The following is a 14,005-nucleotide window of genomic DNA, read 5'->3' as shown; positions in this document are numbered from 1 at the left end:
TATGAGGTAGGGATCCATGTGTAAAACTCATTGCCTCAGTGTCATTTGTTGGGAAGACTATTTTCCCCCCAACTGAATTGTCTTGGCACTCTAGTCAAAAATCAGTTGACTGTAAAAGTAAGGGTTAATTTTTGGATTCTCAGTTCTCTTCCGTTGGTATATAAACATCTGTCCTTCTGTCAATACTGCACTCTCCTGATTACTGTATCTTTATGATAAATTTTGAAATTAGAAGTGTGAGTCCTCCTTCAATATTGTTCTTTTCCCGGATTGTTTTCGTTATTCTGGGCCCCTTGAATTTCCATATGAATTTCAAGATCAGCTTGTCAGTTTCTGCAGTGAAGTCAGGGAGATTTGAGAAGTGATTGTGTTGAATCTGTAGGTCAATAGGTAGAGAATTCCTATCTGTCATCTGCTCAGGCTGCCGTGACCAAATACCATAGATCAGATGTTTTGTTTCCATGGTTACCTTTCTACTGCTATCTCAGGGTAGTGTCCTTACTCCTTTTAAAAATGCTGTCGGTTTGTGCTCACTTTGGCAGCACATATACTAAAATTGGAGCAATACAGAGATTAGCATGACCCCTGAGCAAGGATCACACACAAATTTCTGAAGGAGTCCAGATTTAAAAAAAAAAAAAAATGCTACCGGTGGTAACATTATCCAAAGAACTTTCTATAATGATGAACATGTTCTTTATTTGTGTTCTCCAGTATGCTCACTGCTAGCTTCATATGAAATGAAATGTGAATTGTGGCCACTATAATTGAGAAACTGAATTAAAATTTTTATTTAATGTTAATTAATTACATTTAAATAGCCATATATAACTGGCGGCTACATGTTGGATGGCGCAGGTCTTTTTTAAATTCCTTACTATTGAAATTAGTAACCTCTCTTTCGCTCTCCTCCTTCTCCCCATGTATTTAATGTAGTATCTATTTAGTGCTCAATGAAACCTTTAAGGCAACTAGCAAGCTTAACTCTCTATATAATTTTTCCCTTCTCTGCCCGTTTCTGATAGCTGGATTACATCTTCATTATCAGAGGGTATGACAAGTACGAAGTATTTTTCACCCTAGCCCCACTACTCTTCATTCTATAGTTAAGTATATTCAGGGTCATAGTTCTTAGGAAAAGCTTCTCTAATCATTTCTTGATTGTCTGAAGCCTATTAGTTAGTAGATTGCTCAGGAAGGGCACACAGGAGCGTTATCCCCTCATTCCCTCCACTTCATCACAGCTTGTAGCCCTTACACTTAAAGGTCACTTTGACCAAATTAAAAAAAAAAAAAATTGGCTTCCATTTTCTTTCTTGGGTATCTGTACTATGTTACTTCATTTCTTCTGTTGTGTTTTAGCATTAAAGTATTCTGTGAAGGTGTAATACCTTGTAAGTTACTTGGTCATTTTACCTTAAGCCAAAAGGATTTCTATTCTGTGAAGTTAATAATTTTAATAGAGTATATCTTGGAGTTGTCTTTTCTGGTCCAGGCACAACATGTCCCCTTTAAACACAGTGACTCATGGTTCAAGTCAGTGTGTTTGTTTTCAGGAAGGTTTTTCTTTGATAGTTGCTTTTATTTAGTTGTTTTATTTAGTTGTTCCTCTCTACTGCCTTACTTTTACTTTCTTTTTGTTGGGGCTGGAGTGGGGAGCAGAGGGTGGGGGAAGGGCAGGGGAAGAAGGGTCTGTTATGCATATGTTGGATTGTCTTTGCCTTATGTCTGTACCCATCACTGTCTCTCAAATCCTTTTGATCTTTTTCTTCTACTAATTTTCTTTTTATATTTCCATTTTATATACTATACTACTTCCCTTTTTCCATCCCAATTACTCTGCTAGTGTTTGTAATTTGAGGAGACTGGAAAACCATGCCACTGTCACCATCTTGCCCTTATCCTTATTGTGTTTTAAAGTTGCTTTGTTAGTGTCATTGTGTTTTGCTCACAAAACAACTTTATCTATGAGGGGGAAATACCTTTAGAGGTATATTAATTCTAAAAGATTCTTCCTCATCTTTTTATACCAGATGAGTTAACATAAACGGGTCCAGTGAAGTCATCGTCAGTGAGTGAGTCCTCCTGGTGTTGGCAAGTGAACATCCTGTGCCAAAAACCCTTACAAACTTAAGTGAGATATTTTCCAAGAAGATGCTGCCACAAGTACTTTACCATAATGGCCGTTCATAGTTTTGAGGTAAAAAATCCATAGCCCTTGAAACTATCAAACTGTGCATTTCAATATGGAAGCTCTTTGCACAAACTCAGCTTTGGAATCTGGTTCAGATGATGTGGTACCTACACAGCAGGTTCATTGGTTGAGGTGCGATGACCTGGGCCTCTGGGCTTGGAGGGCCAAAACAGCTGGAATTTAGGGAACTTAGCTGGAATTTAGGGAACTTGGCTGGTATTGCTCTGACCCTTGGTATCTCCCCCACAACCCTGGCCTCATCCACCTACCAAGGACACCAAGAAACCATGTCCACTTCACTGTCTGTTTGGTTGGATTGTACTGGGTTAAACAGCTGAACGTCTCATTTCTGCTGATCCTCTAACCCTTGAGGGTCATGGACAACCACAGCAAACCTTCATCCTGGAAGGCACGCACACATTTAGCTCGTCCTGTAGAAAAATCATAGACTTCACTCGTAATATGATAATTCCGTCTGGTTCATCAGGAAATCCCCTGCATTTGTGGTAATCTATACATCAGTCAGAGAACAATATCTTTTTAGACAAGATTTAATTTAGCCTGACTCCCACCGCCTCCATATCACCCTTCACTGTCTCTCCAGAGACTTCAGTGGGATCTCACACTTTTCCCCCATCATCTCCCCTGACTTCAGAGCTGTACCATCTACTGATTTTGTTTGGTTTCTGGATGCCCTCCCATGCCTCTCATTCTGTTCCATACCAATCTCATTCTGTTCCATACCCATCACTCCATGTCACGCTGGGTGTTGCTCAGATGCCTTCACTACAGGGCTGCAGGTGACGGACTTTGGGAGCCTGTTTGGAGTGAAGTGTGGGGGAGGTTTGTGAGTTTAACATTCAGACTAATGCCTTACAGCGAGATGTTAGACACTCGTTTCAAAAAAATCTCTTAGTGTTACAGCAGGATCCTCCCACTCCCCACTAAGCCCATCACCTCTCTTCCTGGGCTCCCCCCTCCCTCACAGGCCTTTCCTTCCTTCATGAAGCTAATCCTTGAAAAACTAACATTCTTACTTTATGGCGCAGAACAACTTGGTTCTGTTTGCCTGGGGCTAGCTTTTCAACGATTCAATGGCACATCACTGGGTTTTGCTAAATAAAAGACTATTCCAAGAAGGAACTATGTGTTTCTCCTAGGAGCCAGAGCTGCTGCGGCCAATTACCGGTTCTCTCTTTTCTTTCTCTTTCTGTCTCCTTTCTTCCTAGCAGCCCCGCTCAGAGTGTTATAGTTGAGAAGGAAGAAGGGCGAGAGAGTGTGTATGGACGGCTGCCATGGAGGAACGCTTACTGGAAACCAGGTGGGATGCGGGTCTGCTGGGGGAAATCCTAGGGTGCTCCAGGCGTGAGCAAAGGCCACGAAAGGGGCCTGAGGCAGACCCAGGACTGAGAGCCAGCCAGCATGGCTAAGAAAAAACCATTCTGAGAACCTGTGCCTCCAAGAAGGATTATTACCACGATGCCTCTTTTATACAGATGAAAATAGCACCTTAGATTCCACGCTTTCCTCCTAGTTAATAGAGCTGGTAAGCAGCCGGCATGGAGTAGAGCAGGTCCCTGGCTCGGGTCCACCTCTTGTCCTCGGTGCTGCTGTTGTGCCCTCGAAGACAGACAGCCCAGACAGAATGCCAGTTAGCCGCTTTCTTACTCAAACCCACAGTAAAGCACCTCGCTTCACAGAGACTCCATTTCCTTACCTGTGATAAGATGGGTGCATGGAAACCTATTTCTTGATGTTGTTTTGAGGATTAAATCAGCCAGCAGATGTGAAGTCTAGCGAGTACTAGATTCAATGAAAATCAGTATTCCTTCTTCATGATATGTTCTGTATTTATGGGAAGGATCATTACCAGAGTTCTTAAGGGGAAAAAAAGATCAAAAACTTTCTAAGATTATTTTACTTTGTAAAGAGTCATAAAAAGCATTGAGGGACAAACCAGATGTTAGTGCCTGTTCTTTTATTTTGATTAATATAATTTAAACAGGGGGGAAAGAATGACTGTTGGTTTGTAGCTAGAGATGAAGAAATGTTCCAAGAACAATACAATTTGCTCTGTTAAAAAAAAGAATTACACAATTGGCATATTGAAGGGCTCGCCTTTAAAAACACAACATATAATCACAAATAATTAGGTCGATTTTTGCTCCAAGTTACAACTGCCTTTTTTCAACATTTCTGCTTTCCTTGGAGGCTGTTGAACAGGACGACAAGCACCCCAGTCCTGGTCTGCTCCAGGCTACCTGGGAATGAATTTAGCCAGGTGTTAATACCACAGGAGAAGGTAAATTTGCAATAACACTGTATTATTAGCTCTGTGGCTACTTAATGGTTTTTGCATTTATAAAGAAAGGAAACTTGTACATTATGCATTTTTATTCTCACATTTCTGCATAATCCTTTTCTTAAAGACAGAACTGTAAATACCGTATCCTGAATTTCATTAATTACAGTTTTCACTATTTTTAAACATACACAGCTCCTTGGGTTCTAGAGGAGGCTGCAGGGAACTTCCCACTGGCAGAGGTTGCAGGCGCCCATGGAGTGTGGAGGCTGCGTTTCCGTCTCAGCTACTAACTGACCTGCTGTAGGAATGAGTCATGCCAGCCCCCCTCTGCATCTCAGCCACTTCCTCAGTCAAGGAAGGGAGTCAGGCTAAGGACAGTGTGCTAGTTACTGTGATATGTGATTAATACCGATTATCTCCTTTTAGCCTCACCAAGGACAGCACTTTCTTCATCCCCCATTCCCTGCAGGGTGGCCCTTAGAATACAGGAGGGGTTGCTCTTGGCTTTTTTTTTTTTTAAGATTTTATTTATTTTTTTGTGAGAGAGAGAGCATGAGCAGGAGGAGGGACAGAGGGAGAGGGAGAAGCAGACTCTCCATTGTGCAGGGAGCTGGACACGGGACTCATTCTCAGGACCCTGAGATCAGGACCTGAGCTGAAGGCAGACGCTGAGCAGAACAGCTGCGTTGCAGAGCCCAGACTTCCTCCAGGCCCCCCTCCAAACAGGCAGTGCCGTGGCCCACAGGAGGTGTCCTGTCGTGCCACAGAGCCCGGGGCGCAGAACGCTGCACCACAGTAGCAGCATCAAACTTCCTGCAGCCCGGAGGGGTTATCCCCCCACTCTGCCGCCCATGGATCCTATGCGGGCAGCCCCCATATCTGCCACTTCCTGTTCATCGTGTCCAACCCAGTGAAGTCTTCATGTCTAGCATCATGTCCCGTGAAACGCCAAGGCTCAAGGACCAGGAGAGTTGGCTGGGGCAAGACAATGACTGTATGTGCTGCTCGCCTTCCCCATCAAGGCAGGCCCTTTGCGTCCTCCCGGTGGTGGAGAAGGAGATGCACTGAGCAGACCAAGGGGCCTGTACCAAGACTGAGAAACGGATTCGCGGCAGTAAAGGTATCGGGTGTGGGAGCTGTGACTGGGCTGCCGTCTGATCAAGGTCAGAGGTCCACCATCATCTGCCACCACCATGGACTGAATGTTTGTGTCCCCCCAAAGTTCCTACATTGAAACCCGAACCCCCAGCACAAGGGCATGTGGAGGTGGGGCCTTTGGGTGTTTCTTAGACCAGGAGGGTGGAGCCCTCGTGATGGGATTAGTGCCCTTATAGGACTAAGCTGGAGAGAGCTGGCTTCCTCTCTCCCCTCTCTGCGTGGGAGGCTACTGAGAATTTCCCAATGATACATTGGGGAAGCACAGAGACTGCCACAGGGGGAATCTGTTTTCCTCTTAGAGCCAGACAGACTTGGCCGTGACTGCGTTTGACACTTGACTTCCCTAAGAGCCTGCTCCAGCTAGAGAGCCATGATGGTGGCTCACATCCCCTGCCATCCATATCAGGGAGGGCCCGGGGTCCAGCTGTCCTCCGGAAGCCTGGTATTTATTTCCCTTTCCCCGAGGCAGAGTTCCTCTTAGAAGTGGGTGCAGGTCCCTTCGGAGAGACTGGAGAAGATGTATTTGGCGTGGCTTTGCCGGGCTCTGCCTCAGGGGACCTTATCTCTAATCCATGGACCCTGAGTCTGTGAATAATCTGGAAAGGGCTGAGGGGCCATCATTTCCCTTTGTGAGGGTGGAGGTCAGACTTCAGCTCAGTGGTGGGTTTTCTTCCTTCTTCTTTCTCCTCCTCCATCATCCTTTCCTCCTCTTTATCCCTGTCCTCTTCTCCTCCTCTCCTTCCTCCTCATCCTTGAGCCTAGCGCCTCTCTAGTCATCTGCTCATTGACCTCACTTCTAGAAGCATCCTGGTCTGTTAGCCAAAGCCACAAATCCCTTTCCAGCAAGTCCCTGGATTTCCTACTGTGGTCACTACGTCCATCTGGCTCGGGAGGTTTGGTTCCGTCAGCAGGCCTCCGCCATTGCGCAATCCCGTCCTGCCCACAGACATTTCCGTGGCCGCATCTCTCGGCCCTGGCCTACAGGGACAGCCCACCCACGGCTCTCTAGCTAGAGCAGGCACTTAGGGAAGTCAAGTGTCAAATGCAGTTTCAAAGGCATGGGCACCCCTCAACAGCGCCGTATTTGTGCCTTAGGGAAGGGAGGCCTTTAGGCCCTCCAGAGAACATGGCTTGGTGGGTGGGGGCAGGTTGCCCTGGTCTCTCCCAATAAATCCATTCTAGCATTCCCATCCCCGCCTCTGAGCCTCTGACTGCTTCTGCTATATTATAACCAGGAAGTGCCAGCATCTCTGTCCCATTGACCACAGGCCATTGCCACATCCAAGTTCAAGGAGCCCTTAAGAGAACATTAGGACCAACTCCTGGTGTCCCTAGCAAAACACTGAATTCAGAATCACAGGCTGGGGTTACCATACCAATATTCTCCTCTGTTCTGTTTTATATCCCACTGCGCTTCTCCAGCCTGTCACCGTGCTCTGTGCTCCCCCATTTAAAGTAGCTCCTCCCAGCTTAGGCACGGCCGTTTACTCACCTTGGTGGTGAGCTCCGAGATCTGTGAGGGCAGCAGGGAGGGGTTAAGGAACATACTAAGGGTGGGTAGATGGGCATTTGCATTTCAGCCCAGGAGCAAAGGGAAACCTTGCAGAGTCTTAAGCAGGAGAATGACCTGATTGATTTCATTAAAGTTTGGGGGAAATCGGAGGGGGAGACCAACCATGAGAGACGGTGGACTCTGAGAAAAACCTGAGGGTTTTGGAGGGGAGGGGGGTTGGGGGTTGGGTGAGCCTGGTGGTGGGTATTAAGGAGGGCACGTATTGCGTGGAACGTTGGGTGTGGTGCATCAACAATGAATCTTGGGACACGGAAAAAAAATTAAATATTTTTTTTTTAAAGTGCACCCTGACTACTGTGTGGAAAAGGGGGCGGATTCGGCAAGAGTGGAATCGGGCGTCCGGTTGATAACTGCGCTCCCCTGCTGAGATGATGGCGGTGAAGCCAAGGAAGTGGCGACAGAGCCGACGGGACAAGGAGTGCAGAAGGCTTCCAGGTGCTCGTCTGACCAGGCTTCTTCGCAGCCACTCTGGGCTGGCGCGGTGTGGGAAAGGACAGCAGTCAGACGGACACTGGGGTTTCTGCCTTGGGCAACCTAACAGTTGATATTTTCAGGTGCCAGGATATGGAAGCCCAGGCAGGGGCTGGTGGAACTGGGAGAAAAGTGCATTATGTTTGAGGGGTCTCCTGGATATTGGAGGGACTGATTTTTTTTTTTTCCCTAAGTCTAACTCCTGTCAGTCAGTCCTGGTCCCTGAGTTCTGCTCACATCAACGCCTGATTTTGTCCGTCCAGGTCAGGGAAGTCGTTATTCTCTGAGTTACCTGTCTTCAGTCCTCCCATCACCACTGGACCGATTCCTCGTGTCATGTTCCTCTGTTGGAACTTGCCGGTGTGGGCTCTGTTTTCCTGACTGTTCGTCCCAGTGAAGCAATCGTATAAGGAGCCTGCAGCCCAAAGGCAAGGTCTGGAGTAGAGACTGGAGTTTGGGAACCATCACCCAACTGGATGAGTTGCCTTAGAGAGACGTCAGAGGAGGGACGAAGCCTGCCCAAGACACAGCCTTGGGTGCCTCCAGCATTTAGAGAGCACGTGAGAAGCAGCCAAGGCCACTGAGGGCAAGGGATGGTACAATGAGAGGAAACTCAAGAGTGTGTGATGTCACGGAAGCCAAGAGGCAAGGACCAGGGGATGATCGATTAGATCAGATGTGTGGAGACGTGGACTAAGGAGAGGAAAGAGAGTGAGCATTGGCTTTGTCCCCAGGGAGGCCATGGGTGACCTTGGCAAGAACAGCTTCAGCGTGGTGGGGATGAAAGCCCCAGGAATGTGTGGAAGAGAAGAGCAGGGGCAGGAGGTAGGCACAGACAACTCTCACAGGCACCGGATGGAGAGGGCAAGCCAAGGAAGCAGGCACGGAGGGGGTCGGCGTGTCTGTGGAGCATTTTTAAGACCGGAGCTACCGGAGGTTTTGTGTCAATGGGGATGTGGTGGCCCTGGGGTGTCAGAAGAAGCAAGGAGAGAGGGAGTGGCCTTTGATGGGAGGGCACCTTGCCATGCCATTGTGACAGAAGGGACAAAAGGGAAGATGTTGCAGAGGAAGGGGAGGCTGGAGATGTGGTGGGAGTCGGTGAGAGAGTGTGAGAGCTTCTGCGTTCTCGGTCATCGATGGGAGGAGAGTATCACTAAGATGGAGGACGAACTAGAGTCACAGTAGAGCTGAGAGAGAGACGTCGGAGGCAGTCGCTACGGAGACTGTTATGGGCTGCATTGTGTCCCCACCCAACTCCTGTGTTGTAGTACTCACCCCCCAGCACCTCAGAATGGGACTGTATGTGGAGACGGGGTCTTTAAAGAGGTAAATAAGTTTAAAAATAAGGCCATTAGGGGGCATCTGGGTGGCTCAGTGGGTTGAGCCTCTGCCTTCCGCTCAGGTCATGGTCTCAGGGTCCTGGGTTCGAGCCCGCATCAGGCTCTCTGTTCCACAGGGAGCCTGCTTGCCCCTCTCTCTTTGCCTGCCTCCCTGCCTTCTTGTGATCTCTCTCTCTGTGTCAAGTAAATAAATAAAATCTTTAAAAAAACAAAAGCAAAAACAAAAAACAAGGCCATTAGGATAGCCTTGTGACCGGTGCCCTAGAAGAGGAGATCAGGACACAGACACGCCCTGAGGGAAGACCCCGTGAGGACACGGCGAAGATGGCCATCTACAAGGCAAGGAGCGAGGCCTCAGAGAAAACCAACTCTGCCAACACCTCGATCTCGGACTTCCAGCCTCCAGAACTGTGACGAAATAAATGTCAGTCATTTAAGCCACCCAGGTCTATAGGTCTTTGTTGATGGCAGTCCCAGCAAACTAACTCAGAGTATGGGAATCCCGGACTCTGGGGACCCTCCTGGGGTGGAAAGAGTGCGGACCCCACTGAGGCTGAGGACAGCGCCTGGCACAGGGTGTTACTGGAACGTCACGGGTGTTCTGCACATTACCACATATCACCGGGACGACCACTTCCTGGGCTCAAGGGGACACCTGGGAAGATGAGTGCGGGATTTTAATGGGCAGGAAGCTTGAATTCCCCATTGAAGTCCTCTGTTTTCCCAGGAAGTGTGAGGCAAGCAGTGAGCTGAGAGGTAGGGGAGGAAGAAGTCCTAAGTCTAAGAAGAGATGGAAATGAAACAGCCCATCTCAGACGCAGTGAAGACAGATGGACCCGAGAAGCTTCACAGAATGGCCGAGCAGACCTGAGACCTCTCGAGGTTTGCAGCCGGGAACAGAAAACGAACACTTAGCCTGCCTGCAAGAATATTATTTTGTCCTCCAGTACTTATCCGCTGGGTTTAGAAAAGAAGGCGGCAAATCGGGTTCAACTAACCTGGGCATTTTACCTGGCAAATAATTCAGAAGGGGGCAAGGAATCGTGAGTTTGCGAAGGAATGTTTGGGACTCGGCACCTCAGCTGGTGAGGCCATCAGCGAAGAGGAAACAGTTACGAGGAATCCTTCTATGTGCAGAAAACAAGTCCTTGGCCCAATGCTCCCAAACATTTGTCTTTTTGCTCTAGCTGAATTAGTTTGGGGTTTAGGTTCTTTTGTTTTTTTCCTGCTGTGCAGCAGTTTTTCATTTTTGATGTCATTGCATTTATTGCTTAATGAATCCACCTGAAATTTGTTTTCATATGAGAAAATGAGGTAGCAACCGAACCGAAACTTTCTTTTCTAAATGGCTAGCCAGTTGGCTGTTGTTGGCGTTGCCGGTACTAAGAAATGCCAGCCTGATCGCGTACTCAACTCCCTGGGGCGTCTTCCTCCCTTCCCGAAGCCTGGTCCATTCTGCGGCTCTAAGCACCTAGACCCGCTGGGTTATCCCTGCCGGCACGGGAGAGCCCCGGGACCGCCCTTCCCTCCCAGGCTTCCCCCAGCGTCTCTGACATGTTCCGTTTTCCATGGGGGCTTCAGAACCAAATTGAGCGGGTACAAAATTCTTCCTTTAATTGTTTTTAATCATGACTACATTGCATTTATTGTAAGTTAGGTGCGGGGAGATACCGCAGCTTTGCGATACTGGGTCTTCCCATTTATTTAACTCGCCCGCATTTACGTAGCCCCGTGTCCTGCAGGGACGCTCCTGCCTCAGCTAATCGGAGCAGCGGCCCGCAAGGTGTCCTGCTCTTGTTATTTCCACCTTACAGATGAGGAAACCGAAGCAAGGAGGTCAGTGCCCAATTCACCGGACTCTTCGAAAATGCGCATGTCTTTTCACATACTTCCGACTGTTCTACTGTCCTCCAGTAGAATTTTGAAATCTGCTTTATAGAGGTATTTCTAATGTGATCTCGCATTTTTTTTTCTTTGTCTGACTCGTGCCTGCATTCAGAAGACAGGTTTTGTGTTAACTGTGTAACCATTTGCCTTCATTTGGGCCGCACGTGTTTTCCTTATGCTAATTTGGAAGGCAGCTATGCTCACCACTATACCACCAAAGCCCGCTTCCTTATGCTAATTTGGAACGTCTCTAGGGTACCTCTAGAGGTTCAGGTAGTCAGTAGCTCTGTTTTGCAACAACCTCTCCCCCAGGAAAGGTGAGGGGGTGCCCTTGGGCTTCCTCCCACTGCCCTGCCCTTGCCTTCCGCCACCGATCGTGGTTGTTTTTGAGTCTTATTTCTTCCAGCGGGTACTTTTCCCTTTTACATAATCTGTGCCTCACTGGGGTCCTTGGCCTTTTGGCAGTATCTTCTGAAGCCCTCTCCGTGAAGACCCCTGTGTACTTACTCTACTGTGCCTTCTTCCTCTCCCCACGGTTTGCGAACCAACGCTGTTATTCTTTTTATCTCGTCACACTTTGGTAACTAATATTCTGTGCTGTAAGCAGGATTCCTAAGATAATGGCTGAATTCCTAAGTAAATTCAATACTCTCCACCAGACTTTTTTTTTTTTTTTTTTAATAAAACATACAGGAAGGTACAAAGATCCTAAGTGGACAGCTTGGTGAACTTGACAAAGCAAACATGCCCACGGGCCCACAGCCGGGAGCGGACGCATCCAGCGCCCAGACGCTCATTCATGCCACCAGCCCCACCAGCCCTCCGTCTGTTCTTGACAACACTCTTCCATTCAGGGTTTACTAGCAGTCGTCTCAAGAAGGACTTGTAGGGACTATGTACCCTTTGGTGTCACATGTTTGGAAATACGTCTGGCCTTTATATTTGCTCACAACCCTTCCGGATATCAAATTCCCATGTCCCACTCTCTTTCCCTGGGGCCTTTATGCACTCACTGCTCCCCTGCCTTCCTGCACGGCGCTGACTTCTGTGGGCAAGTTAGAGGTCAGGCTGGTCTTGTCTCCCTCGGAATGACCTGACTTGGGGGTGGGAGGCACAGGAGGCCTGGATGCTCCCTGGAGGGCTCCTTTATCCTGACACCCTACAGTTTTACCAGGCCGGGTCTCAACTTGCCCGTGCTTCCTCTTTCCCTGCCAACCAGCTGTCCAAGCAGAGGCCGCATTTATTTCAGGCAGTTCTTCCGTGAAATGTGTTAGATCTCTTCTCCCTTTCACGGTTTAGGTTCATTTATTTATCATCAGGTAATCTCTGCACCCAGTGTGGGGCTCGAACTCACCACCCCAAGATCAGGAGTCATATGCTCTTCCGACTGAGCCCGCCAGGCGCCCTGAGCTTTCACCGTTTCAGTCGTATTGAAGGAGCCATTTCCACGAGTGTTGGACCTCCTTGGAGCTGCTTCCGCTCCTGCCACTTTCCTTTCAATCCTTTGTGAACCTGCATTTTTTCCTTCAAGAGTCGCCTCCGTTTCACCAAGCCCACTGTCCATGACCTTGACTGGGTCAGCAAGGGCTTCTGAAGTGATTCTGGCATCTGGAGTGGCTTTCCTCCCGGTTCTCCCCCAGGGCTCCGCAGCAGATGTCTCTCTCTCTGTTGTCTGACTCGGTGGGCTCCAATGGCAGAGACTCTAGGTTCCTCACTGGATTTCAGAGAGAAGTACTCGCTCATGGTTCAGCCGTCTGCAATGGTGTTTTCCAGTGTGGGCACTTTGCCTCCTATTTTTGTGTTCTGTGTGGTTATGGAGCATCAGAGGGCGCGTGGCCACCATCGTGCCCTGCTCTGGGGGTACCAGGCGTCGTGGCTGCCTGGATGGTGGCCCTGGGCTTGTGCAGAGAGCAGCCCGACTTGCCACAAGCTCCGTCTTGTTTTCTCAGCCATTTGCCATCGTTATGGGAAAGATTGTATCTTTTTTTTTTTTTTTTAAACTCCTGCTCATAATCCACATACATCAGAGTTCTTTCTCTCTTTCAACCAGCCATCTTCCATCTTGGGTTTTTTCCAACTCGGTCTTTTTGACTTAGTTCCTTTGCTGATTTGCTGTCGTGCTTAAGATCTGCCATTTTTCTTTCTGCTCGGTACCCGATCTCTGGATTCGAGGTCAGGAAGCCGTGATCGTTGAGCCAGGTCTGGCTTGCGGACTCTTTTTAAGCAGTCTCACTGGGACACGGCCACACCCTTCATGTTGTGTTGTGCGTGGCTGCTTTTCTTCCAGGCTCCAACAGCACAGTTGCTACAAAGACCACATGGCCTGCAGAGCCAGTATTCACAGTGTGGCCCTGTGCGGAAGTACAGAACCCCAGATCGTTCTCTCTTCTCCTCTGGCTGCAGTGACCACTGCTCTGCTGACTCCGCAGTCTGTGAATTCAGCCCAGATCTTTCTCTGGACCCGGACAACACCTGCTTACAGGAGGCCTCCCCTTGGATGCTCCACTTGCATCCAGAACTCAACAGTCAACATCAAACTGATCACTTCATTGACCCTCGCTCTCAGCTTCCCTGCATGCTCCCCGCTCAGGACCGTCTGGCCACACCAAGACTCTGAGAGGCACCCTTGACCCCCCGCCTCCCACCTGCCAACTTCTGCTCATCTCCAAGCTCTGTCTGTTCTCTCTCCCCAGCCACTCTCACATCTGTTCATTTCTCCCACCCCCACAGCCTCCGCCTGGCCGTGCAGAGGAGGGGAGCAGGGACAGGGACCCTGGGGACAGAGGCTCTGGCCCCCAGGGCTACCACTTCTGACTATAGACCAGTGCTCATGGCTGGGGCTCAGCTTCCTCACCCAGAGTGACAGAGACAGCAGTCTCCCACCTGCCCTTCTCCTTGCTTGCTGTTGGGGTCAAAGTTTTACATCACATTGTGTATTTCATTTACAACCTGTGGTGTAAGGTGCTGTGAAGATGGCAGAGCATCATGTAAAGGTGAGGATTCTGCTACCCTGCTTCTTCCTCCTGGAAGCCTCCCTGGATCACCCCACTGCAGGACCACCACCCCCTCCTTTAGCT

At 48.7% G+C, this 14,005-nt stretch overlaps 1 non-coding gene across 1 annotated transcript; it reads left to right on the top strand.

Annotated features, from left to right (window-relative positions):
* Positions 1-526: 526 nt before the first annotated feature.
* LOC123945342 lies at positions 527-630 on the top strand. Its single transcript, XR_006819184.1, has one exon. It is a non-coding gene; the product is annotated as a U6 spliceosomal RNA (small nuclear RNA).
* Positions 631-14,005: the final 13,375 nt, after the last annotated feature.

Source organism: Meles meles, chromosome 6 (assembly GCF_922984935.1).
Source record: "Meles meles chromosome 6, mMelMel3.1 paternal haplotype, whole genome shotgun sequence".
Lineage (NCBI taxonomy): Eukaryota > Metazoa > Chordata > Mammalia > Carnivora > Mustelidae > Meles > Meles meles.
The sequence above is the reverse complement of the archived record's forward strand: the minus strand, read 5'-3'. Positions and strand labels throughout refer to the sequence as shown.